This window comes from Hibiscus syriacus, unplaced genomic scaffold (assembly GCF_006381635.1).
Source record: "Hibiscus syriacus cultivar Baekdansim isolate YM2019G1 unplaced genomic scaffold, ASM638163v2 tig00111463_pilon, whole genome shotgun sequence".
Taxonomy (NCBI): domain Eukaryota; kingdom Viridiplantae; phylum Streptophyta; class Magnoliopsida; order Malvales; family Malvaceae; genus Hibiscus; species Hibiscus syriacus.
In genome coordinates this window covers 2,067,391-2,094,507 of record NW_024063098.1, presented here as the reverse complement: position 1 = coordinate 2,094,507, position 27,117 = coordinate 2,067,391, and positions in this window count along the sequence as shown.

Below are 27,117 nucleotides of genomic sequence, written 5' to 3'. Positions count from 1 at the left end.
CACCCCTTCGATCAATCCCTTGTCATTGTCATCTTAATTTTCAACACGCGTTTAACCATGTTTATAAAAAAACATCATCTTCTATTGGCACTCAATTGTTAAACACAAGGTATCTGCTTATAAGGGCTGCTTTTCTTGTGGCACAACTTGGCATAAAACTTAGAGATCCTTATGTCAATATCAGTGCTATAAGTTATGTCACCATAAGATGATGCCTTTTATAAGGACTTTGCATGAATAATGTCTCTTGCAAGGTCATGGGTAAATCTTTCAAATTTCTTCCATTACACATGACATTCTCTAACAACTTCTCGTTCCATCAAAACCGTCTTTCTTATGAACTTTCTTCAACACGACTAATCTGACCTTCTCGAGAAATTTATCATTTTTAAAAAGGTATAATCTTCTGGTGACATCATCTTCTTATCACTTGTGATGCTGATATGACAAATGGCACACATCCACTCGAGAACCTAGGGTTTCCCATGTACAAGGAAGCTTTAGGAAACTTCTCAAAAAACTTATCGTTTTATCAAAACATGGCCTTTTCGAGACCCTTATTCTTCCCTCAAATCTGAAAGATTCAAGAAACTTCTCGTTCCATCAAAACAAGGATCAAACGCAACGAAAAAATTGTTTTGTTTGAAATTTATGTTATTTTAATTTTTGGTATTATATTATATTTTATTTTATTTTAATTATGCGACGATGATTTGTTCGAAATATCGAGAAAAAACCAGAGAGCCGAAACTATGCACTATCTATAGGAATCTCGGACACATGAAAAACAAATATCTTAATCGATCATGCCATTGTATAGATTAATTGTTCTTTTCCATTGTACTATTTTATAATTAACAAAATATATTCGTTATTTTTCAGTTTCTTTTGGTTTCGAACCATTTTCAACTTAATTTTTACACTGCTTACAATATCCTGTATGTACCAATACTAGACACAATTGAAACATAAGTATCAATAATACACCTCTAATCTTATAAATTATGAAAGTTTTCAAATTAACTTCCCGAAAACACTCCTCAAATATGTTTATCAAGTCATTTTAGTTTCTTTTTCATACATAAAACCAAGCTTTCGAACTATTTTCAACGCGATTTTTACCCAAATTACAATGTATTGTATATATCGATATTACCCTTAATGGAAAGATAAGTTACAATATTACGCTTCTAATCTTATAAATTACAAAAATTTTCATATTAACTACCTGAAAACCCCCTTGAATATGCCTATCAAACTATTTTAGCTTTTTCTTCATGCATAAAACAAGCTATGAAACCTTTTTCAATGTGATTTTTAACCTGCTTACAATATATCGTATGTGACGATATTGGCCTCAACTGAAAGTTAAATTCCCATACTAAGCCTCTAATCTTATAAATTACAAAAAAAAAATATTAAATACCCAAAAATAATCCCCACATGAGCATCGATACCAAGGCATTTTTCAAAACATCAAAGTTATTTGAGTATCGATACCCAGGGGCCAGTATCGATATTGTTGAGACAGTATCGATACCATCGCAGATTTTGGGTAATTTGGTTCATTTGGTTTGGGTGTTCGGGCTTGGGCGTTTTGAATTCGTATAAGCTACAAGTATTAAATACAAGTGAAAACAATTAAGATTTTTAATTTTTCACCTAGAAATCAAGCAAATTGGGATGACATAAGATTGACCCTTGTATGATGCTCGGAAAACGACTACGACATCCGAGTTACTCTAGCATTATGATGATCGTCCTCTGTTTTGAAATATCCATATATTGATTGACTTGGTACGTATCCGATACATGTAAATTCTGCATCGTATCGGTACACATCCGATGCATGTAAATTCCAGATCGTACCCTATGATCGAATAGGTCCGATATATGATCTTTCGATGCATATAAATTATGGTCCTCACCCCGACCTCTTGGGTATCCGATATATATTAGGGTTATAAGTTCTGATGCACGTAAATTTTGATTCTTACCCCGAAGCTATCACATTCTAGATAGGCTAGTGTGTTATCTAAGGTGCACGTAAATTCCTCCGACCACACCACTTGGCCTATATCATGTATGTTATGTACTTTTGCATGTTTATGACCTTGCATTCCAGTATGTTACGTGTAATGGATGTATGTAGTATTGCATAGATATTTTCGTGGCACTGAGCTTGTGAGATCAGCGTATGGAATGTGTTTCCATGCACAGGTTAGTAGGAGATCATTGAGCAGCTTATCGCATCAGTACATTTCATACCAGACGATTTGTAGAGTATGTCTTGGGTATTTTTAGAGGACATGTATTTTATATGGGCCTTGTATAATCGAGTCATAAATTTGTTTTGATTTAAACGTTATGGTTGTATTTGTATGTATTTTGAAGACTCATATTTTATAAACTTGATTTCGATTCCTCTTAATTTATGATGAATGATTTTTATGTTATTAAATTAAAAAAAAAAGATTTTTGGGTTAACCATTTTTTGTATGGATCTTCGGGTCAGACTGGATTAGGATGTTACTACATATGTATCGATAATTTAATTATCGATCATATTCATCAACTTGTTCAATATCTAAAAAAGTATTGATCATCATCGCATAAGTATCAATATTTTTACTTTTTAGCAAGTATTTCAATTTTAAAAGTATCGATAATTATCGTATAAGTATCGATATTTTAACTTTCGATCTTATCTTCAACTTTTTCAATATTTACAAGTATCGATATTTAAAATTTTGAATTATTTTTTTATTTTATTGGTGCAACATATTTTATTAATAAAAATATTAACATAATATATATTGCAGCCTATTTCTTAATGACATTCTTGAGCGTAATTTATTTTATTAAAAAAATATTAACATTACATTAAAGATCACAACATACTTTCTTATTAAACCATCACATTTTTTGGCGCAACCTATTTTATTAATAAAAATATTAATATTATAAATCGTAACATATTTCTTAGTTAATCATGATATTATTAGGCGCAATTTTATTTTTTATATTTATTCATAACATTTTTAACTTTTAACTTATTTTCTTATCGTGAAAAAAATATAAGGTTCAATCAACTTAAATTCTGATAACATTTTAGGTGCAATCTATTTTATTTAAAAAAATATTAACATTACAGATCACAACTTATTTCTTAGTGAACCATGGCATTATTATGTGAAACCATGTTTCTTATATATATCTGTTGAGTTAATCGATCGACGAATATGGCCAAGAGGGGGGTGAATTGACAATTAAAAATTTCGGTGGAAGCTTTTGCAGAAAATTGAAAATATTTGCACAGCGATTTAGAGTGGTTCGACTTCCTCAACCAAAGTCTACGTCCACTACCTTAGCTATCCACACTAAGGATTTTCCAACAAATTCACTAATTTGTTCTTTCTTTTGAGGCCAAAGAGATAACCTTACAACTCCCTCAAGAATATACCCAAATTCTTGAGAATACTCTTTCTCAAAGAGAATATTACAAATTCGCAAACTTAATGAAAAACCTCACAAGGCAAATGTGTTTGCACAATTCCTAGAACAAAGAAAGAACACTTAAGAATGAATACAATTGAGTACAAGTAGTGTTCTTGAAAGCAAAATGAATATTGAATGAAAAATAGGCTTGAAGTGCTCAAACAATGAGTTTGATGTTTTCTCTTTGATTCTCTCTTGATTCTTGTTTCTTGTTATTGATCAATTAGCTTCTAAGCTTATTTAAATATTCCTTCAATTGATTCTGAACGTTGGGATGATTAGTGGAGTCAATAGAGCCGTTTAAGTGTGAAAACAATTAATAAAACAGTTAGGAGCGTCTGGTGCATCGATGCATAGGGCTAGTGCATCGGTACACTATGTGTAAAATTCAAATATTTTGACCGTTAGACCCTTAGTGCATCGGTGCACTAAGAGTGCATTGATGCATAAAATGCATTCGATTTTTTAAAATAGCCTGAGTGTATCGATGCATGGCTTGTGCATCGATGCATAAAATGCATTCGATGTTTTCATAAAAAACTGAGTGCATTGATGCATGGTTTGTGCATCGATGCATAAAATGCATTCGATGTTCAATTTATTCAATGGTGCATCGATGCATGGATTGATGCATCGGTACACTCTTTTGAAAAATTGATTTTAGGCTCATTTTTTGTTCGAAATACTTTGTGAAAATTGTTTAAAAAATATTTTAAGATTAAAACACAATTTTACACTTTAGTAATGATTGAATTTGATCTTTGAAAGACTTGGAGTAATATTTTGATATTCGAGTAATTAAATCGAATATACTTAGAAAATCATTTGTAAAATCTTAAAATTCATTTATACTTAATTTGTTATATCGAAACATCAAAATGTTTTATAACATTTTCAGCTTTTAACTTATTTTCTTATCGTGAAAAAATATAAAGCTTCGCCAGCTTAAACTTAAATAACATTTTAGGTGCAACCTATTTTATTAATAAAAATGTTAACATTACATATCACAACCTATTTCTTAGTGAACTCTGACATTATTGGACGAAACTATGCTTCTTATATATATTCATAACATTTTCATCTTTTCACTTATTTTCATATCGTGAGAATGTCTAATGTCCGATCAACTTAAACTCTGATAATCTTTAAGGCGCAACATAAAATTTTAATAATATTCATAACATTTATAGTTTATAACTTATTTTCTTACCCTATATAGTATTTTGGAGCAATCTGTTAACTTTTTCGATTCTAATTTATAACATTGTAGATAACGCTTTTAACTTCTAACACGTTTTACCGATCCCACCGTTTATTAAGCTTACTTTAGTCACCTCACAATAAAACCTCCCTGTTTTATATAGTAATTTTTATCTTATCCCATCTAAGTTTTGATTTTACCTTTGTAAATTTATTTTTAAGTTTGATTTTGTCGTCGTTTTTTACTTATGGATGTGCAGTTCTTTCTAATATGTTTATTATCGTGAGGTTAGTGAAATATTAGTAAGACAATTTATTAATATATTATGACTCAATAATGTTAGTCGTTAAAAATGATATTGTTAAGTATTGAATTTGAACAATTATGTTTATAAAATATATGTTCGTTGTCAATAATTAAAAAATATTATAAAAAATATTTATCTTATAATTATTTTATATTATTTTAATTATAATATTTTTTAATATTAATGAATTTAATAAATTAAATAATATTAAATTTTTAAAAAGAAATTATATTTAATGTATTGCGTTAGTTTGATCAATTGACTTGAGAGTAACGTTAGGGATGAGAAACAAACGGGGTAGTTGTGGATATCTCTTCTTCTATCCCTATACTCACCTAATAGTTTTTAATTTTAAATTTATATCTGTTCACGCGGATACAATTTTAAATATATATCCACACCTACTATCGAATTAAATATCCACCACTCATCTCATACCCGCCTATACCCACTACCTAATATTTTTAAGTTACAGTCATGTCCTATAAAATCTTAAGATTTACAGAATAGTCTTTAAAATTATACTTAAATTCGTAATAATCTAAAATTTATATAGTGAATAGTTAGTGGGTGGACGAATGTGAGAATAACGAATGTAGAGTGAGTAAGATTTTAAACCCATCGTCTACCTATTACCATTGACATATATGATTTTTTACATTCACATCCATTCTCTACCCACTAAATTTATATCTATTCTCATTCCAATTGAAAAAAAGTTCGATGTGAAATTCACAATGTTATCCTCGTATGTCATCCCTACATTTGAAATTTAAATTGGTTTGTATTATTTTTTTATTGTAAAAATTTTTATTTCGTTAAAAATGTTTTATATTATTTAAATAATAATAATTATGATAGACTATGCGGTAAAACCGAGGGACGCGTAGAATAATTGTATATTGTTTTGTATCATAGTTTGGGCGTTTTTACCAAATATTATCCGTATCATCAATAATTATATTTCAGACACCTTCACTTCTAATATTATCGATCTAACACTTTTTTGACACTATAATTTTGTCCGAGCTAGCACCACTTAAGGAAAGGTGCGGATAGGAGTTTTTGACACATACGAAAGGCGCAAATCATGATTCGCATCTTTCTTTTAATACCCCAACTATCCGCCTCCCACATTTATGGGAGTCTGTCTCCTCCTCCCATCTTTCTATAAATACCACACCCAAACACAACCTCCAAACCACACTCAAATCTCAAATTCTTTCATTCTTCCAAGCATCAATCTTTCTATTAAAAATGTAAAGTTTTATTGTATTATAATTAATCAATAATTTATTATTTTATTCAATTTTATTATATTAATTTTTTATTACTTTTTACAGTTATAAAATAGAAGATGATTTTCTACGTTTAGATGAGAATCATATCTCGAGGTATTTTGTCAATATAGTAACAATTTTAAATTTTGTTATAATTGAAATTATTGTGAATGTTTTATTTTTTTTAGTATTAGTTAATATTTTAATTTTTATACTATTTATTAAATTAGGAGAGATACCGTTTATTAGATTCATTCATTCGTAACCTTAAGTTAGAGATACCTACTCGTGTATGATTATATTTAGTCGATTCTGGATTCAGTTACGTAGCGAAATATGAAGGGCATTGTAACCTTGAATCCAACTTTATTTCTACATTGGTTTAGAGGTAGAGACTAAAGACATACACATTTCATCTTTCGTGTAGAGAGTGCACAATTACGTTAGATGATATTTTCATACATTTGGGACTTCCGGTAGATGGGGATATGATTTATGGGGTGGCGGATGGTGATTGACATTACTTGTGCGAGGAGTATCTTGGAGGTGTCCTACATAATTTCAATGGTGGTAAAATACCGTTAAATTGGTTGGATACAACTTTTAAATATTTGAGTCACGATGCCTCCGATGAGCATGTTAAAATGTATGCACGGGCTTGTATATTACAGCTCGATCCTGATGCCCAACAAAGCGTGTAACCAACTTCATAGTATGTGGTTGCGTCACCACGAAGATTTTCATAGTGCTGGCACACTTAGTTGGGGATTGGCAGTTTTTACATTTTTGTATAAGGAAATGTGTCGAGCTACTGACTATCGAAAAAATGTTATCGGCAGATGTCTTATTCTTCTCCAGTCTTGGGCCTGGTATCACATGCCTTTTTTATGTCCGTGGTGAAAAACTCGTTGGTCTTCCGGCTATTATTGAGGTAATTTCAATATTGATTTCGTATATAAATAATTTTGTTGAGTATATAATGAAAACTATTTCATTGAATAGGTGATCAAGTGCAAGAAAAGATCACCGGGATTTACCTGATGAATTTAAAGAAATTAGACTACTCATTTATCATAAGGCTGGTATAGAGGTATGTATTTAAATATTATTATCTACTTTGAATTATCGTTATATAATTAGAATATATATATATATGATATATATATATATATATATATATATATATATATATTTGTTTTAGTTTCAATGTGCTCCTTATTCTACTGAAGAAATGAGGATTTGCATCCCACATCACTTGAGAAGCCCATTAAATGTCTGAATGGCGATCGCCCCTCTGATCTGTTATGATATTATTGAGTGGCATCCTACTGATCGTATTCTCCACCAATTGAGTTTTGTACAATCTATTCCAGAAGCACATAAGAATTTTGACGATATGCATATTATCGATAGACGGGGCAAAAAAAGTCAACTGGCTGCTGAAGCACATTGAGTGGGTAATGTTATGGGAGGATCGACATGGGTGTATTCCCCGTACAAAGCCTATTTATGTGGATCATTACTAGGTTGTGGATTATTGTTATGGGAGGATCGACATGGGTGTATTCCCCGTACAAAGCCTATTTATGTGGATCATTACTAGGTTGTGGATTATTATTATGAGTGGTTCAACACGAACGGGAAATCGTTCATACTTTCCGAGAAAACCCGAGGCGGAAGCATTCATCGACGTTGACAAAGACGTTCACCATCATAGCATCATCGTCCCCTGACTCGTTGATGGAGAGCATGCACTTTTGGCTCGTCCTCAGCTGCAGCACCAGAACCATCACAGCAGCCACCGTCTATACCGGTGTACATTCCACAACCGTTTCAGATGGCACCATAGCCACATCAGATGGCACCACATCCATTTCATATTCCACTATAGTCGGGTCAGACGCCACCTCTTCCATACCAAATGTCGCCACTGTCGTAGAGTTTTATGACCCCTCCTGGAGGATATTATACTTTCATGTTGCATATCTAGCTTGGGGTTCATATGCTAGTTATTTGGGGGTGAAGGTTTACCACATACACAGACACCTTCAGTACAGTTTTTGCACTCATCGATATCGGTGTTTTTGCAGTTTTCATAGTTTTCTGTTAGCGGTGGGATAGTTAGTCATACACCTCCAGGGTCCTTATTCTATAGAGATACTACATCGTCATTCATCCCTCATCAACAAAATTTATATGATGATGATGATGAGAGTGAGGAGGAAGAACAAGTTATACAAAGAAATTCTCATCGACACAGATAGCCATCGCCCTGTGGAACACATTCAAGATGCAGACATCGATAGAGTTGTTTAGTTCATAACATATTTATTTAATTTTGTTTGTTTACCAGTAATTTTAAAGTTTTTATTTTATTATGAACTTTTTATTTATTTGGTTTGTTAATGTTTTTATTATTTAATTGTTCGAATTGTTTTTATTATTTAGTTGTTTTTATTGTTTGAGTTGTATTGTTTTCTATATTTAGTTTGTAATGTTTCTATTTAATTAACATTAACTGAAAGTAAATGAAAATTAAATACAAAAACTTAGATTTCATAAACAACAACTACATCATCACATTATCAACGGTTATTTGATGACAAAAGAGATGGATATTTTTTCCTAGTGTGTCCTATGTTTCTTTAATGCCCACATCTTTTGTTTTCTCTGGACGTCTCCCAAATATCTATATCACAATGAATTCGAGTATATTTTGGACGATTGAGTTCCCTTAATATGAACGGATCTAGTACAATCAGAAGCCAATTCTGAACCTCATCAGGGTCTTTCTCATTACCTGTAGGGGAAACTCAAATTCATATACCTTAAACACTTTTAAAAGTTGGTATACGGGATCCACAAAACGATTATAGTCTTGACGGGTATGAGAGCAAGCTGCTATTACATGGGAGCATGGATACTTCTAAGCTTGAAAAACCCCATAGTCACAACATCTGTCACATATATTAACTCTAAAAGAGTTAGCTTGAATCCCTTAAAGAGGTCACGATATCTTTGTGACATGAAGTAACTCATGGGTTCTAGAGAATATTGTTACAGACATTCCATTTGATGCAACAATTTTTTTGTAGACCTGTGACTAATATGGGTGATAGACATGACGTTGAGTATCCAGGTTTCAGCTTATCCCCCGAGCTTGGCAAAAAGCGCTCCCAAACGAAAATATGTTGTTTGAAACAAAGTCGTTACTAATAAATGGTGCGCCCTCTTTAAGGTCGAATTGATAGCCTCAGTTAAGTTGGTCGTTATGTGTCCATATCGATATCCACCATCATATGCATTTGTCCACATTTCTTTGTTGATGAGACTTGTGTAATTGTATCATTCCTCGTTCTTTCCTCACAAATCTTGAAGTATGAACTCAAATATTTCAGGAAATAGTTCATAACCTGAGCATCAAATGTAAAACTTACTGTTAAGTTTCCATAAAAGAAATGAAAATGATTGAGAAATAAAAAATAACATTTTGACATACCCATACACACAAGTAATTGGCGCTCATCATTCCTCTTGAACTTTCCATGATAGTTAGCAACAATGTGTCAGATACAGTACCAATGTTAGACATAGAGTGGTTGCCACATTGGACCAAAAAAATCCATTACTGCTTTGATCTTAGCCCCGCGATCTGAAATGACAAAGATTTTTTTCTCGTGACAACATGTAAGCGTAAGTTTCTGAGGAAAAAGCCTAAGAATCTATATCTTCCCCTTCAACAAGGGCAAAAGTAACTGCAAGAATGTTGTGATTACCATCTTGGACAACTGCCAATAGTAAAACTTGCTTATACTTTCCATACAAGATTAATGCACTGTGGGTAAGTCCAAAAAAGTCGCTAGAATTGGGATCGATCGCGAAGCGGTCGATCATTGTGGTATGCATGGTAAGTTTTGAAGTTTACAATTGTCTCAGGATTCAATCTACGCACTTTCCTAAACCAACTTGGTGGTTCGTTGTAAGATGTATCACACTCGCCGTTAAAATTTTTAATGGTATTCTGCTTTGCCTTCCATGCTTTCGTGTATGAGACAATATACCCATAGTGTGACTGTATAGCTGAAATTAACACCACAATAGCTATATGAGAGCTTACTTTGACCATGGGCATGATGATTTGGCAGATAATGTCAGAGTTCAAGTTGGAATGATCCTGGTTGATCCCTCTAGCACAACATGTGTGAAGATTGTTGTATACCATTAATTCCCATATATTATTTTTCATCTTACTCTTCGATGCGTGAACTATCCAGTTGCATCTGTTATCATGTTGAACACAGTGGCAGACATACTTTTCGGTGGTGGAACGGTTCACTCTGGACTAAATAAAATTACGATTGTTGTAATTCTTAATTGCCATCATCGCTTATTCTTTTCATGTAAACTTCATTCATTTTTATGACTCACCATCATTGACTGATAAGTTAAATCCGTAGTCACCGATATTATGTATATCCACAAATTTTATCCCGTACATTACACTATAGTCAGCTTCATACATGTGTGTTGGAGTTTCGGTGTGTACCGTATTTGTGGGAACTTTATCTATATCATAATCATCGTAGTTTATGTTGAACTGTAGTGATTCTGGTTGAATGAATAATCCAGTCTCAGCATCATTCGCACTTGGCTCACGAAGAGGTTCTTCTGGTGGAGATGAGAGTTCCACCATGACGTCGATATTTAGGTTGAACGAGCTGGTAGTTGAATGTCTTCCCCTTGAATTTGAAGGCATCTCGAAATTGAGGTCGAAGAAGCTCGCAGTTGAATACCTCCCCCTTGAACTTGAAGGCATCATGTCAAATGGGTACTGAACAGATTGTTGCGTCGAGGGCATCTCCATATTCAGGTCAAAGAAATTGGCAAATGAATGTCTTTCCCTTGAAATGGAAGCGATGTTGCCATACAGATTGTTTGTGGAGCCACCTCGGTACAGATCATAGCAAGTTATTGATGAATGTCTCCCCATTGAACTCGATGGGATCGCACCATGATGTGAATTTCCCATTAGAGAGTTAAAATCATTACACATTACTTGAGTTGGGCTGTCAACTTGATTATCTTGTTGAATCAGCCCATAGTGAGAGCATGATGATATACCACGAACATCACGTACTTCAACAAATATCACATACATCTGTGTATCGACGTCTGAATATTGATTCTGAGAATCAATCATCATAACAATATCGTCATCGTTGGAGAGTTTAAATACAGTATAAGTTAACAAAAATAATGTGGTTAGAAATCTGTACTGAAGTGAAGATAATCTTATAGTACTTCCAACATGAATCTTTTTTGAAATTTTAGTTATCATATCCTTAAGAGTGATTTTCTCTTGAAGATATTCTTACAATATGATTTGATGAGAAGATGATGCCGGTTTCATCTTCCCGAATTTTTCCATCATAGTAAACAATAGCTGAAATACACGTCATTTTGAGAGTTTTAAAAACTGAGAGTCTTATATCTACAAAAACAATAGTTGAAATACACCTAATTAAATAAATAATATATGAATTAAAATATAAACTAATCCAAATAAATTTAAAATTTTTCACAATAATTTAAATAACATAATTTTATATTTTTACCGTATTGACAAAATGTCTCGAGGTATTATCCCGCTTTCCAATTTTACAACACCAAAAAATTATACAAAACAATTAGTACAATAAAATTTGTTTAAATAATTAAATATAAAATAAATATAATATAAGAAAAAATAATTTTACCTTACAAAAATAATAACAAAATTATTTAGCTTGATAAAAGGAATTGATAGAAGCGAGAATAAGCAAATAATTTCGGTTTGGTGATGTTTGCATTTAGAGGGGTTCTTATTTATAGGGGAGAGTGAGGGTTTAAAAGTCAAGCTTTCAGGCTCAGGTAATTATGGAGTATCAATAATTCAACGTGCATAATGGAAGTCGCGGATCATTATCTGCGCCTTCCGTACGTGTCAGAAACCCTGCGAAAGTGCATATAGCCATCTGCGCCTTTCGTACGTGTCAGAAACCCTGCGAAAGTGCATATCGCCATCTGCGCCTTTCTTTATATGACTTCAGCTCGGACCAAACCCTTTGAAAGTGCGTATGACGATCTGCGCCTTTCCTTACGTGGCGTCAGGTCGGACAAAACCTCTCAAAGGCGTGAATAGCGATCCGCGCTTTATTATCACAGTGTCAGAAAATATGCTATATCAGTAATATTAGGAGTAAAGCTGCTAGACATGTAATAATTGGTGATACATGTGATATTTCGGTAAAAACACCTTGATTGAAAAGTCAGGATGAGAAGACAAAATCTAATCGTATCCCTCTGATTAACCCTACCAGGTGGGATGACGAGCCGTCTTAATTTACTAACCACCAATCAGATGTGGTGACCCACTCGGTTTCAGCTTATGTGGGTCCGGTTTCTGTGTTTTCAATATTCTACGACGCACGGAGACAGTATCCATGTGTAGACCCGGTCACCGCACTATTTCAACGCCATGGTGCGCGTTTTCATACCTTTCAAAATACTACGAAAAATGTATATTCCAAGGGTGAGTAAAACTACGAAAAATTAAATTTTTGTTTTGATTTAATTTAATTTATAATTTTATAAACTTAACTACAATTAAAAAAATATTAAATTCAAGTTGAGTTTTAAATTAGAACTTATATAATTCGAAACCTTTAATAAAAAGTATATTGATTTTTAAGTTTATATTAAATTCCTCAATCAGTGGCTGGTTTAAAAATTTAAAAATATAGATCCAAAAATTTTAATACTTTTTCAATATAATGAGTATTTAATCTTTTTTTCACTTTCACTTAATATATTGAATTATATTTGATAACATATTCAAAACAATGGGTTTACATCTGACCTCCTAAGGAGCCAAGTGCATCCGCACATGCTTTCAACTCTGCATGATATATGTATATCATATATGAAAAATATGTGTATATCGAATATGATTTTAAAAAATCATTTAAATTGAAAGTATCATAATATTATTAATATTTATAATTAAATTTAAATAGAAATTCTATTAAACTCAACTCGATTTTTTTAAAATTCGAATCAATCTTAATTTTATAAATTTATAACTCAAAAATTTTAAATTAAATTTAAATTATAAAATAAAAATTTTCAACTCAAATAAATAAATAAAAATGTTTAACTCCACTCGATTTTGATGGAATATTTACCCAAGTATAATCGGTTGCTTTACAAGTTCATGAAGTTAATATGTTAATATTAAATATTATATTTCGCATATTTCCCCTAATGAAATTTACAGACTCTTGACAGTATGGTACATCAATACAGTGGCGACTGGCGAAACATAAGTAGGGTTAGTGGGGTTATAGCTTCCAAAATTTAAAAAACTATAATTCAGATCCTTTTAAATTTTTTAAAAATTTAATTTGACCCTCCTAAAATTTTTAAAAATTTATATATAAATTTTTTAAAAAAATTACTGTTCTTAATTAAATCTCCTCAATAATTTAAAAAAATCTTATTATGCCACTCAAATTTTCAAAAATTTTAGTTAAACCTTAGTATTTTTGGAAAAAATATAAATTAAACCCTTCAAAATTTTTGAAAATTTTAACTTAAACTTTCAAATATTTAAAGTTTTAAATTGACCCCAAAACTATATCACCAAATTCCTCCATTGTATCAATATAAGGTCAAGTCGTACCATGCTCACCATTAATGACTTTTATGCTTAGATCCTAGGATGGAGTCTTGGCCCTTTATCAAGAATGGGGGATAAACCTTTTAAAAAATAAAGATAGATATTTAAAATATAGTATTTAATTTTAATGTTATGATTTTATCTATCTACACATTGATTTTCATGAAAAACAGTGTGGATTTCTCCTAATGAAGTCTACTAAATCTATCGACGAAATTATTCATCAATAATTATACATATATTGTTACTTAAGAAGATCAAAATATACATATATATTAAGGGTAAATTATACAAATCATTACTCAATTTTATTCTCTCTCCTATTTTGGTCACTGGAGTTTAAAACTTTTCAAATTAATAATTGAACTCGGATCATCATCACCTGAATCGTAGAAGTCAATTGTCTTATACCTCCTCAATCTCTCTATTAGGGTCTCAACCGACACTAACACACTCTGGGTGGTCAACTGCATAATCTGCGCTCTAGGAATGTCTCCCTGAGAGTGGAGATCAAGCCTCTAAAGAAGGTTGCCTCTACAACTCCTGCGCCTAACGGAATCCCCTGATCCTCTACCCTAGACATGAACTCCTCACTGACACCGACTGGATGAGAGGCTCGGCTCTCCATCCTATCCTAAAAAACATGCTCGAAATTATTGGCCATCGAAACGCTCTACAACACAGAATAAGAAAGGATGCAGATCAAGATTACAGGCTTATACAAGTACTTTAAGTACCTAGGGGCATGTATTCGCTGAAACCTTACTAAAATTGACCACTAGGTCCTAAGACGGACTCAACCTGACGCTCTGATAGTACTATGCTACCGAGGTAACCCCTGAGTTACAAAATTTGTTCATTTTCTTTTCAAACGTATTAAATGGTATCATAATTGAAACATAAATAACAAATATAAAACATTTTACGAAAATCAGAGCTCTATGACACATAATTCAAAACAAATAATACATCTTGAAGTTTACAACTCAAATACATAAGTAAGGTTATATGAATACACATGACCACTAAAGTTACAGTACAATACCTTGTCGGAGATGCTGGAAGTCCTACACGATGGTGCTCCACGAACAGCTCAGACTAGAAACATGTCAACGAAAAACATCCGAAGGACGAGCTTACAAAGTCTAGCAGTATAATCGCTAATATAGAGTAGCATAATAATTTCATAAACATAAACATGTTAAAGACATGGTGTCGTAACCGGTTTTCGTCCGGGTACGAAAAATTTATTTGGCGGAAAAATTGATGTGAATAAATGGTTTTTGAAAATAATTTGGGAGTCGCCATCGGCCTTTTGGGTCAGGTAGGTCGAATACCTAAAAATTATTTTTTTAAAAGAGTTTTAAGAAAACATCAATTAAAAAATGAACTGATCTGCGTTTATAACCAAAAATTCGTTCTTTTTAATAATAAAAAGGAATTCTTGGTCGGTTACGTTTAGGGAAGGATTAGCACCCCTACAACGCCCAAAATTGGTACTTTTTAATTATAAATTGTCTCTATTATTAAAAATTCAAAATATATTTAATTTATAATCCTATTATTTCAAAATTATATAAAAAATATTTAAAAATATCGGAAAAGTACTTCCAGGTGCCTTAAGACAGCTCTTTTCTTTGATATTAATAAATATTAATTTGAATAAAATTAAATAATAATTTTTTATAATATTTAATTTTAAAATACCAGAATAGGACATCCAGTTGTATTAAGACTGCCATTTTCTTCGATATTGAAAAATAAATATTAAAATAATTTATTAAAAAAAATAAATTATTATTTATTATATACATATTTATGACTACATAATAATAATAAAAATATTTAAATATATATAAACAAATAAAATTAAAACAATAAAAATACAATTAGAACTATATGAAAATATTTAAAATTGGTGACTAGATTATAGTAAAATTAAAATTAAATATCCAATTCATAATTAATCAAAATTATAGGGATTAAACATGCTATTTTCTTATTTATTAATTCAGTGACTAAAATAAAACTTATCTAAAATTTGAATATCAGATTAAAATAAATTAAAAATATAAACTCGGGATTAAAATATTAATTATTAAAATTAAGGGATTAAATCTGTTATTTACCCTATATATATTATTTTAATATAAAGGACTAAAATAAATAAAATTGAAATTAAAGAACCGAATTAAAAGGATTATAAACTCGATTTAGTGACTAAAATGTAAAGTTTACAAAATAGGCTGACTGCGGAAAGGATTTAACTATTATTTAATTACACGAATAGCCCTCCCCGAAACGACGTCGTTCGGGAAGGGCTATTTAAAGCCGAATCCGGCTGGCCCTTCGGGCCATATCTCATTTATTTATTTTTTTTATTTCTCTCTCTAACTGAGAGAGAATAAACGCTCTCCCTTCTCTCTAGCTTCCCTCATCGGAGGCAAGCCGGTCACCGGACGGCAGCCGTCTGCCGCCGTGACTCTCACCGCCGGCCACCGCATCCGGTGGCCGGAAAAAATTATTTTTACACCATTATGTAGATCAGACCGTCCTAAGGACGGTTCCGGTGCTCTTTTCTCCTAAATAGCTCCCGATCGGAGCAAATCTAAAGAAGTACCTTCGGTTTTCGAAGGTTTTGGTGACGTTTGAAGAGGTCCGGTGGCTTCCTCGGTAAGCTTCTTTCCTTTCTTTTCGTTTCTGTTTTGGTTTACTGCTGGTTGTGGGTTGTTGTTCTTCGTTTGTATCTTTGCTCTCTGTTTCTGTCTCTCTCGGTCTCCCCTTTTTTTTCTTCGCAGATGGGGTGATGGCTTTATAGCCATCATCAGTGTGGCCATCGGACCGGGTAAAAGAATACCCTTCGGTGAGTCACCGGACTCCCAGTGGTGACTCAACCCATAGCCATAACGTGGACGGCTGGCGTTGGAGCTTCTGGAGCCTTCGGTTGGGGCGTGGCAGCGGCTGGAGCGACGTGGAGCGATGGCAGCTGGTGTAGTCCCTAGGGTATCATAACCCTAGGGTTTCGTCTGGCGCCATCTGGACCGTTGGATCAATGCTAGATCCAACGGTGGAGAAGCAAAGCGGCGGCAGCTGGATAGAAAACCCTAATTGGGTTTTAGGGTTTTTGATTTGGGCCAGTTGGGTCCTTTGTAATTGGGCCGGTCCAATCTGGGCCTGTTTGTAATTATTTTTTAATAATAATAATTATAATAATAATAATAATAATAATAATAATAATAATAAAATGAGTAAAAAAAAAATTAGTATCTTCAGCTGCCCCTCTTTGCTCATTCTTGTGTTAACAAGAATAGGGCAAAGACGAAAAGATAATAAATTTTTTTATCCATTTGGCTTCACTTGATTATAATAGCAATGTTGAATAAATTCTTCTCTTTCTTCAGATAAGTTCTTCTCATTATGAACTTTCCGCTGGGGATGATGTTGACCTATTTCCTTCTGTGATAGAGTCATTCCAAAGGTTGAATAAGTTCTTCTCATTATGAACTTCTTCTTTCTTTTTCAGATGAGTTCTTCTCATTATGAACTTTCTCTGGAAAGGTTGATGCTAACATATATGTGATAAAATTATGTAAAAGGTTGAACAGGCTCTTCTCATTGTGAACTTCTTCTTTCTCTTCAGATAAGTTCTTCTTATTATGAACTTTCTCTGGAAATGTTGATCCATCAAGTGATGAATATGAATAAAAGGTTAAACAAGTTCTTCTCATTATGAACTTTTTCTTCCTTCTTCAGATGAATTCTTCTCATTATGAACTTGAACTGGAAAAGCTGATCCATCAAGTGATGAATTTGAACAAAAGGTTAAACAAATTCTTCTCATTATGAATTTTTTCTTCCTTCTTCAGATGAATTCTTCTCATTATGAACTCGAACTGGAAAAGCTGATCCATCAAGTGATGGATTTGAGCAAAAGGTTAAACAAATTCTTCTCATTATGAATTTCTTCTTCCTTCTTTAGATGAATTCTTCTCATTATGAACTCGAACTGGAAAAGCTGATCCATCAAGTGATGAATTTGAACAAAAGGTTAAACAAATTCTTCTCATTATGAATTTCTTCTTTCTTTTTCAGATGAATTCTTCTCATTATGAACTCGAACTGGAAAAGCTGATCCATCAAGTGATGGATTTGAGCAAAAGGTTAAACAAATTCTTCTCATTATGAATTTCTTCTTCCTTCTTCAGATGAATTCTTCTCATTATGAACTCGAACTGGAAAAGCTGATCCATCAAGTGATGAATTTGAGCAAAAGGTTAAACAAATTCTTCTCATTATGAATTTCTTCTTCCTTCTTCAGATGAATTCTTCTCATTATGAACTCGAACTGGAAAAACTGATCCATCAAGTGATGAATTTGAACAAAAGGTTAAACAAATTCTTCTCATTATGAATTTCTTCTTCCTTCTTCAGATGAATTCTTCTCATTATGAACTCGAACTGGAAAAGCTGATCCATCAAGTGATGGATTTGAGCAAATGGTTAAACAAATTCTTCTCATTATGAATTTCTTCTTCCTTCTTCAGATGAATTATTCTCATTATGAACTCGAACTGGAAAAGCTGATCCATCAAATGATGGATTTGAATCTTTGCTAAAAATCTTTGAAATTCCTGTCAAAATTCAATATGTATGAGAATGAATGAAAATGCACCTATTTTTGCAAACACCTAAATATGATGCATGAATGTTAAGTTATTTGTTTTCAGATTGGTGAATTGAGTATTTCTTCAATTGTAAAAACCCAATAGATCTTTTTTCTTCAAATCAGAGAATCTATCATCTTTGACAAATGTAGATATAATGTCACAAAACCTCTTGAGAATAAAACTCAATAGTATAGGCTCTTGAAAAGCTTGCATTCATGCAACATGTTAATTCTGATAACAACTCATCTGATTATGAAGTGACATTTCAAGATGATTTCACAGATATCGATAGTTCTTTTAATACCAAGAAATCTTGAATTCTGATTCTGATGAGGAGAATAAACTGTTATTCTTGACAAAAAATGGGATTCTCAGAGGCTGAAGCTTCAATAGCCATGAAGAGATGTGGTTCAGATTCATCAATTACAAAATTGACAGATTTCATATGTGATGCTCAAATGACTAAGGCTGCTGATGCACTTCTTCTGGTAAAAGGTAGGAAGTCATTATGCAATGATCCCAATTACAAGAAAAGGCGAAACTTGGGCTATGATTTTTGGGAAAGGAATAAACAGAAGAAGCTTGAAAAGAAGCTTCTTAATGAAGATGATCATGCAATTCATCTTTTAATTCCAATGATTGGTTCTGTGGTTCCTACCGAACCAGATCAGATAATATAAAGAACACTTCCAGAAGATGCTATGAGCACATTTATCTTCCAAATTCAATGATTGGTTCTGTGGTTCATACCAAACCAGATCAGATAACTCAAAGAACACTTCCAGAAGATGCTATGAGCACATTTATCTTCCAAATTCAATGATTGGTTCTGTGGTTCATACCAAACCAGATCAGATAACTCAAAGACCACTTCCAGAAGATGCTATGAGCACATTTATCTTCCAAATTCAATGATTGGTTCTGTGGTTCATTCCAAACCAGATCAGATAACTCAAAGAACACTTCCAGAAGATGCTATGAGCACATTTATCTTCCAAATTCAATGATTGGTTCTGTGGTACATACCAAACCAGATCAGATAACTCAAAGAACACTTCCAGAAGATGCTATGAGCACATTTATCTTCCAAATTCAATGATTGGTTCTGTGGTTCATACCAAACCAGATCAGATAACTCAAAGAACACTTCCAGAAAATGCTATTGGGTCTTCTTATTTCTACTATGAGCACATGGCACTTGTTCCAGTTAATGTTTGGGCTAGAATATCATAGTATTTATTCGATGTAGAGCCAGAATTTGTAGATTCGAAGCATTTTTATGCTAATACACTGAAAAGGGATATATTCATAATTCTGCCAATTAAGAACAGATTTTCTCTTATTTTGCTTCCTCCATGTGCTGATGCTTTTCCATTGACAAAGAAATGATGGCCTTCCTAGGATCCAAGAACAAAGTTGAACTGTTTATAAACATGTACAGAAAGTGCCAAATTGACAGAAAGGATCTGTAAGGCTCTTGAAGCTTATGACAATGAGCCACCTTCGAGTGTCCACAAGTATGTTCTTGATGAGTGCTGAAAATGGAATCTAGTATGGGTTGGAAGGAATAAAGTTGCTACTTGGATCTGATGAGGTGGAAATGCTTCTAAGTTTCCCTAAAAACCATACACAATGATCTGTATAGAAACATGTTCCATGGTAGTATCAATGTCCTGTCTCTTTTCTCTGGGATCAATGATGCAGAAGTTGCCTTTTATTGTCTTGGCATACTTTTGAAAGCAGATGTGCAAGAACTGAATGATGATCAATTGGAGCAATTGATGAGTAGTTTTAATGGACTCAACCTTATTGTCGGTGGCATCTATTTAAACAACCTTACTGGAAGAAATAAACATCATTCATGGGCTTAAAGATTTTTGTTGGTGCATTTACTTGCAATGATTGCTACAACAAACTGTCTCTTCTACTGCTCCAATATACCCCATTCTTTTTGAATCTTTGTATTCCATGCCTTTAAAAGTATTAACATAAAGTGATATTCAGAAATCTTTAACTTATTTCAAAATTATGTTAATCCATAAAAGAATAAATTGAATTTTCGAAAATAAATTGAATCTCAAATAAATTGAACTTGAAATAGATAGAATTGTATTCAAAGTTATGACAAGCATAAGAATGATAAAAATTCAAATGACTCAACAAATTATTAGCATAAGTATTTCTAAATTAATCAAATTGACACAATTTAGAGTAATGATGTAAGCTTTTGTCTGGAAGATCTCAAATGTTGTCAAAATGCTTGTAGATGTGAAGTTTCTCCCAAACTGTCAAAATCTTAAGAGAGTTCAATTGCCAGATGCCTAATATCAACATGCATTTGAGCCGCCCTTTCAGGTTTTTAACTCAAATCCTTCCTTTGGTTACAAGACGCCCTTTTCGGGTTTTCATCTTGACCCCCCTTTTTCTTTTTTCTTTTCTCTTTTTTCTTTCTTTTTTCTCTTTTTTTTTTTTTTTTTTTTTTCCTTTTCTTTCTTCTTTTTTTTTCTTCAAGCATAATATTTCTTGACAGAATCCGAGTTTATTGGATTTCTCAGAATTTTCCATCCATTTCTGCCAAGATCAACGCTCCTCCGGAAAAGGCCTTTTTCACAACGTACGACCCTTCCCAATTAGGCATCCATTTCCCACGGAAATCTTTATGTATAGGCAAGATCTTTTTTAGTACTAGATCACCCTCTTGGAATTCTCTTGGATGTACTTTTTTGTCATGAGACTTCATCATCCGTTTCTGATACATCTGTCCATGGCAAATAGCTTTCAATCTTTTCTCCTCAACAAGGTTCAATTGATCAACTCTAGCTTGGATCCATTCAGATTCATCCAATTGTGTTTCTCTCAATATTCGAAGCGATGGAATCTCAACTTCAATTGGTAAGACTACTTCCATCCCGTAGACTAAAGAAAACGGTGTTGCCCCAGTAGATGTTCGAACAGTAGTTCGGTATGCATATAAAGCAAAAGGTAACTTCTCGTGCCAATCTTTGTAAGTTTCAGTGGTCTTTGTAATGATTCTCTTGATGTTTTTATTTGCTGCTTCAACTGCCCCATTCATCTTTGGACGATATGCCACTGAGTTTGCATGTTTGATCTTAAACTGTGCACAAAGTTCGGTCATCATTTTGTTGTTCAGGTTCAGAGCATTATCTGTAATAATCCTTTCTGGTAGGCCATACCGGCAAACTATCTTTTTTTTATGAATTTGAAGACTGTGGACCTCTTAATATTGGCATATGAAGCAGCTTCAACCCATTTGGTAAAATAATCAATTGCCACAAGGATGAAACAATGTCCATTCGATGGTGTGATTGCACCAATGACATCTATTCCCCACATAGAAAATGGCCAGGGTGCTGTCATTACATGTAAAGGAGATGGGGGTACATGAATCTTGTCTGCATATATCTGGCATTTATGACATTTCCTTGCATAATCAATGCAATCTGTGTGCATGGTAGCCCAATAATATCCATATCTCATTATTTTTCTGGCCATGGAAAGACCATTTGCATGTGTTCCACATATTCCACTGTGTACTTCTTCAATGATGCTTTTAGCTTCGCTGGTATTCAAACATCTCAATAGCATTTGATCATTGCTTCTTCTATACATAATCTCGCCATCAAGAAAATATCCAGCATCCATTCTTCTCAAGGTTCTTTTATCAATTTCCGATGCATTTGGTGGATAACTTTGATTTTTGATATATTGCAGAATATCATGATACCATGGTTTACCATCTACCTCTTCTTCCACACTATAACAATGTGCAGGAATTTCATATACTTGCATTTTGATTGGCATCATATCAACTTTCTTAGTAGCTTGAAACATAGCAGCTAATGTAGCCAAAGCATCTGCCATTTGATTTTCTTCTCGAGGGAGATAATTGAAGGTGACTCTCTCAAATTCTTTTACTAATTTGAGGGTAAAATTTCGGTATTCCAACAATTTGGGATCTTTTGTTTCCCATTCTCCTCGCAATTGATACACCACTAATGATGAATCTCCGTATATCTTGAGACATTTGATTTTTCTTTCTATAGCTGCTTTCAATCCCATGACACAAGCTTCGTATTCTACCATGTTATTGGTGCAAAACAAATCCAGTCTACTTGTAAAGGGATAATAAATATTTTCTGGAGAAATTAACACTGCCCCGATTCCTCGTCCCAAAGCATTGGATGCTCCGTCAAAGTAAAGCTTCCAAAATGCAGATGCATCATTTGTTCTGACTTCTTCATTCATGGATATGCACAACAAATCTTCATCGGGAAAATTGAAGCTCAAAGGCTAATAATCATTTGATACACGACTGGCCAGAAAATCAGCTATGACACTTCCTTTTATCGCTTTTTGGTTGACATATACAATATCAAACTCAGATAATAACATCTGCCATCTAGCCATTCTGCCTGTCAAAGCTGGTGATTCCATTAAGAATTTCAAAGGATCAAGTTTTGATATCAACCAAGTAGTATGGTATAACATATATTGTCTGAGTCTTCGAGTAGTCCACACCAAGGCACAACATAATTTTTGTATTGGTGGATATCGAATTTCACAATCAGTAAATTTCTTACTCAGATAATAAATAGCTTTTTCTTTCCTTCCAAATTCATCATGCTGTCCTAGTACACATCCCATCGAATTTTCGAAGACCGTCAAGTAGAGAATTAACGGTATATCAGGCATTGGTGATACTAAAATGGGGGCATTGGATAAATATTTCTTAATAATATCCAAAGTTTCTTGACATTCTTCATTCCAGACTTCAGGATTGTTCTTTCGAAGTAATTTGAACACTGGATCACATTTGTCAGTTAATTGAGAAATGAACCGAGATATATAATTTAATCTTCCTAAAAAGCCTCGAACTTCTTTTTTTGTATTGGGTGGTGGGAGATTTTGAATTGCTTTTACTTTATCTGGATCAATCTTAATTCTTTTTTTGCTGACCACAAATCCCAAAAGTTTCCCGGAAGTTACCCCAAAAGTGCATTTTGCGGGGTTGAGCTTTAATTGATACTTCCTCAATCTCTGGAAAAGTTTTCTCAGGTTTTGAATATGTTCTTCTTCAGTTCGGGATTTGGCAATCATGTCATCCACGTATACTTCAATCTCTTTGTGCATCATGTCATGAAACAAAGTTACCATGGCTCTTTGATACGTTGCCCCTGCATTTTTCAATCCAAATGGCATCACTTTGTAGCAGAATGTGCCCCACATGGTTACAAATGTTGTTTTTTCCATGTCTTCAGGATTCATTTTTATCTGATTATATCCTAAAAAGCCATCCATAAAAGAAAACCATGCGTGTCCTGCAGTATTGTCCACCAATGTGTCTATGTGGGGTAATGGAAAGCTATCTTTCGGACTAGCTTTGTTGAGATCTCTGTAATCCACACACATTCGAACTTTTCCATTTTTCTTCGGTACGGGAACAATGTTGGCTATCCATTCTGGGTATTTAGCTGCCTGTAGGAAACCTGCATTGATCTGTTTCATCACTTCCTCTTTGATCTGCAACAACATTTCTGGCCTCATTCGTCTGAGCTTTTGTTGGACCGGTTTATATTCTGGATTGATTGGAAGCTTGTGCATCACTATATCTGTACTCAAACCAGGCATATCTTGATAAGACCAGGCGAATATATCTTTGAACTCTTGAAGAAGATTTATCAATTCTTGTTTTATCTGGATTGTCAGAGTAGTACCAATTTTCACCTCTTTCATTTCTTCATCTGTTCCCAGATTCACAGTCTCAATCTCTTCTTTGTGGGGTAGAATTTGTTTGTCTTCTTTTTCTACCAATCTTAATAGTTCAGTAGGAACATCACATTCCAGTTCATCCTCACACCCATTGATTTCTTCCAGACATATAGGTTGCTCTAAATTTATCTCTTGATTAAATTTAGGAATAAACATGCTATTAACATGGTGACACCTGCAAATTTAAGTCGGACATATTTCCGAAAGAATATAGTAAATTTATGAAATAAATGTAAAAATGTAAGAAAATGTAAAGAATGATTGCTATCTGAAAATTTTAAAGAAAACTTCTTATATTTAACCTAATTTCCTTTACAAGATAACAAACAGTTTTCATACTTTTGAGCTAAACATAAAGATTAGTTCTGAATATTACTCTGCGTTAATATTAAAAACTATAGGAAGATCTTCAGTGGTCCAATTGTTGAGTGTTTCTCCAGGAAAACATGGGCGAATCCTATCCAAGTATTTGCCAGTCTTGTTGTCATTCATGATCATGTTGATAAATAATCCATTCATAGCTTCTTCAACTATGTTTTGATCTTTCGTCAACTTTTCTTCTTTAAAGGCTTCAACAAGCTGTTGTTCTACATTAATTGTTCCCCCTGATCTGAATGTGGTCTTCAACTGTGGGGAAAACATGTGTTCCCAAAGGATTTCTTTCCCTTTCAACCTTGCCTTTCTGTCTTCACATCTTCTTTTCATCTCTTTGTTCTTTTGCTGAAAATTGGGCTTAAATCCAAGCCCAAAACGATCTTTCTTCATCTGTATATTTACAGGAACCGAAATCCCTTGAAGATTCTTTCCTAAACCTTTCCCAGCTTTAGCTCCGATGCCTAAAGTTTGTCGTACCGTCATCTTGGTACAATCAGATAATCTGGGATATGGAATTTTGTTTCCTTCTGCAATAAAGGTTGCATTTACAAATTCAAGAGCTCGAAAAGAGCATTCAAGAGCATCATCATTGGTTTCGATATATGGAACATCACTTGTTACAGACGCAATGATTTCTTCTTCGGCTCCGACGCATATTAGTTTTCCATCAACAACAAATTTCAATTTCTGATGTAATGAAGAAGGAACGGCTCCTGCTGAATGAATCCATGGCCTCCCTAATAAACAATTATATATAGGGTGGATGTCCATCACCACAAAGTCAATATTGTACACGATTGGTCCAATTAACAACGGTATTTCCATTTTCCCAAGAACCTCTTTTTTGAGTACCATCAAAGGCTCGTACCACATTCTGATAACTCTTCATGTGTGATTTATCCACAAGCATTCTTTGAAGTGTGACTAGAGGCATCAAGTTGAGAGCGGATCCATTGTCAATCAATACTCCTGGCAACACATGACCATGACAATGTGTCGTGATATTCAAAGCTTTTACTAACCCCATTCCGCCTTCAGGTATTTCATCATCCGTGAATGTTATGTAATTGTCAGCGGCTATATGTCCCACAATTCTGTCAAGTTTATTGAGGGATATATCTTCAGGGATAAATGTTTGATTGAGAATTTTCATCAAAGCATTTCTATGTGCTTCTGAATTCATCAATAGATCAAGAATAGAAATTATCTTGTTGTTTGTGTAGTTGTTCAACCACACTATACTCACTATGTTTCAGGAATTTCAAAAATTCTTGAGCTTGTTTTTCTGTCACAGGCTCATTGAATGCTGGAGGGGATTCATCATCAAATACCTTCTGGGGTATTACCATGGTTTTTCCTTTTGTTTTCACTGGTTCCGAGGCATTGGATGTTTCGGGAGAGTAACATCTCCCACTTCTTGTAAAGAAACTGACTTCACTCACTGCTTCAGATGTCGATGTTATACCCAGACTCTGTATTTTCTCTTCCATTTTTTCTAGAGAAACAGATCCTCCTACCATTGAAACATTGGTAGTATAATTCCAAGGTACCCTTCGGGTATCTTTGTATGGAAATGGTAGAGGAGTGGTGATAACTACTTTCGGCTTTATTGGTACAGGAATTACCGTAGATGATTTCACATTAATGATCACAGGATCATTTGTTCTTTGACTAGGTTTAGAATCCTCTGATGAGCAAACATCATCTTCTTTTTTCCCTGGTTCTTCTTCAAAGAATTCTATCTCTCTGCTATTCATTAATTTTTGCACCAAATCCCTGAACTCAAGACATAGTTGAATTTCATGCCCCTTCTCTTGATGATATTTACAATAATTCTTGCCTTCATTATGTTTTGGCCTGAATTGTTGTGGAATTATACCGGCTAAAGAGAGTTGTTGAAATACCCAAACAAAAGGAGATTTAATTTCAGAAATGTCAGTTTTTGCTTTCTTTCTGTTCTCTTCCTGAATTGCATTCACGTTTTTATCTCCATGATTTGGCAATGGATGATTTGATGTAGATGTTGAATTGAATTCTAACTTTCCAGTGTTGATCAAATTTTGAACCACCCTTTTGAATGCCAAACAGTTTTCAATAGAATGACCCATAATTCCTTCATGGTAAACACAGTGTGCCTTTGTATCATACCAAGGAGGGAATGGTGGTTGCATGGGAACCAAAGGATAGGGCCGTATGACATCTGCTTTTAATAGCGAATCATAAATCTCAGCATATGGTACTGGTAAAGGTGTAAAAGACAACCTTTCATTTTCCTTTCG